This window comes from Sinocyclocheilus rhinocerous, unplaced genomic scaffold (genome assembly GCF_001515625.1).
Source record: "Sinocyclocheilus rhinocerous isolate Xijiao unplaced genomic scaffold, SAMN03320098_v1.1 scaffold28, whole genome shotgun sequence".
Classification (NCBI taxonomy): Eukaryota; Metazoa; Chordata; class Actinopteri; order Cypriniformes; family Cyprinidae; genus Sinocyclocheilus; species Sinocyclocheilus rhinocerous.
In genome coordinates this window covers 111,556-114,098 of record NW_015652416.1, presented here as the reverse complement: position 1 = coordinate 114,098, position 2,543 = coordinate 111,556, and the positions used below count along the sequence as shown (strand labels likewise).

At 36.6% G+C, this 2,543-nt stretch overlaps 1 long non-coding RNA gene across 1 annotated transcript; it reads left to right on the top strand.

Annotated features, from left to right (window-relative positions):
• Positions 1-323: 323 nt before the first annotated feature.
• LOC107714967 (uncharacterized) lies at positions 324-2,202 on the top strand. The gene is made up of 2 exons (XR_001637048.1): positions 324-894; positions 1,196-2,202. It is a non-coding gene; the product is annotated as an uncharacterized LOC107714967 (long non-coding RNA).
• The last annotated feature ends 341 nt before the right edge of the window (positions 2,203-2,543 follow it).

Sequence of the window (2,543 nt, the reverse complement as noted above, 5' to 3'; positions counted from 1 at the left end):
TTTTACAATTCTGAGTTTACAGTATGTCCCACAATTCAGATTTTTTCCAAATTCTGGTGGTGGTGGGGGGGGGGGAATTTGTTCAAACTCGCAATTGCAAAAAATACAAAACAAACAAAAAAACCGAATTAAAAAGTCATGGCAGAAACACATAAAAAAAAACAGAACTGTGAGATGTACATTTATGGTGAATGATAACTTAGAATTCAGGGAAAAAGCTAGAATTGTGCGATATAAACTTGGAATTGAAAAAAAAAGTCTTATGAAGCTTATGAATTGTGAAAAAAAAGGTCTGAATTCTGAGTTGTCTCGCAATTCTCCGAATTTAATTGTTTTTTAATTGTTTTATTCCATGGCAGAAAGGGGAGGCTTCCACAGTAATGCTTGAATTAGCAAAGCAAAACAAAACAAAGAGAGAGAGAGAGCGAGAGAGAGAGAGTCATTTTATAACTAATTAGCAAATTCACACACGAAAGAGTCAGGGAAGACATAAAATGAGGTTGGCATCCTGTTTATTTCATTCAGTTCTGTATAAACTGATAATATTTGTTTACAATAAGAGAAACATTGACACTTGTAAGAATCTGTTGTACACAATGTACAGATCACAAACACTGCTTCCTGTGTGAATTTCAGATTGTCATACAGAAAATATATAGCTGTTTTCAAACATCTTTTGCCTGCCTTTTTTTTCTCCAATCGTGGGATTCTATTAACACAGGGAACTTTTTTTTTCATAAAAGGGAACAAAAAGCAAAATTAGTATAACTGTAATGTAATATAACTTGCAAAAACTTAATAAAAAGCTACGTGCGCAAAGCAATAGAGAGGAGTACACATACCTGAACAGACATTAAGGACACAAGTGTGTGTGTGTTTGTTTGCAGAATATGCGTCTGTAGCGTCTGCGTAGAATCATGCATGATCTTAATGTTCCAACCCTTGCTACATTTGTTAAATTACTGCTAGCACTGCATAAATAAGGAAAGGTTATTCTTCCTTGGCCAGGAAAATAATCTTTCTTTGAATTGATAAATGATTATTTTGTCTGCTCGGTGGACGGACAGATCAAGTAATGGTAATATTGATTCTGCTACAGGTAATTCAAAGATCTAATCTAAATATTTATTATGAATCATAACCAGTTATAATTCGTCATAAATATTTCCCTTTTTGAGTTGAAAAAACCCTACAGGTCTCATTTTACACGTGGAACAAAAACATGTGAAACTACCTGAGTATATAGTCATGACACCGTCATTACTGCACGCAAGTCTCAGGAACTTGTTTTGTACAGGAAATTAAATTAAAATAATGACATTATCTAATGCAAGAGTATAAACCCACCAAATGTACAGTGATTTTCTTTGGTAGATCGCCTATTTGTAATAACATTCCCCTGAGCCCTTAAACACCACTGTTTCACTACAAATGAAGATTCAAACAGACAATAATAAAATAGAAAGTGGGATTATCCTCATGTTTTATGGAAGTGATTCAGACTTGCATCTTGAATGACTCTTTCTCATTATCATTTGTTGTTTAAGGGCTCAGTCTTTCAGGATTCAACAGTGTCAAGAAAGCTGGCTGTCATCGAGACCAGAGGAAGGACATGTGAAGCGTCCAGCTGAACCATTTATGTAAGAATCTTTCATCTGCTGCTTATACTAAATAAAAACATTCAAGATTATTAGCTTTCTGTTTATGTGAAAAAGCATGTGATTTTGTGAAGAAGAAAAATCGTTCAAAACTGACTATTCCCCAAATGATAACTAAACTTCTCAAAGTAGTTTGCTATTTTGATTCGATAAACCAAATAGGACATTTTGTATTATAAAACGGTCACAAGTAGCCTAAGCAACTCAAAGGAGATGATTGAGGAAGTGATGTCACACAGGATTGGTTGCGTTACAAATGTCTCTAGTTTGAAATACAATCAGCAAAAGTTAACAAAAAAGACCAATTTTGTTTTCACAATTACCAAACAGTCTGTAGCAGTTGAGACATGGGTATTTTTGAAGCCCATGAGACCCAGTGTTTCACTTGTTTCTTTTTAATCATGCTTTCCTTTTCCTTTCTTCTGTTTCTTTCCATTTTCCGTGACCTCCGATGTCTTGCTGGTGCCATTGGAGATGCCGTTCACGGCAGGTTTGGCCGACTTGAGGCGTGGCTGGCGGCGGTATGTCTGGTAGTAGAAATTGGCAAACAGGATGATGAATGTGACGGCGTAGCCAATCAGAGCCCACTGCATCCAGGCCGGGAATGGGCAGCCCGTGTAGAGAGAATGAGTGGCATGGCCAATGGTGACGTGGAACTGGATCTAAACACAAGCAAACCGGTTTGTAACAGAAATCTACATCCAGAAAGGGATAGTTTACCCAAAAATGATAATTAGCCCATTATTTACTCACCCTCGAGCCATCCTAGGCGTATATGACTTCCTTCTTTCAGATGAATCCAATCGGAGTTATGTTAAAAATTGACTTTGATCTTCCAAGCTGTTTAATGGCAGTCAGCGGGTGTTGCAGTGCATCAGTTCAAAA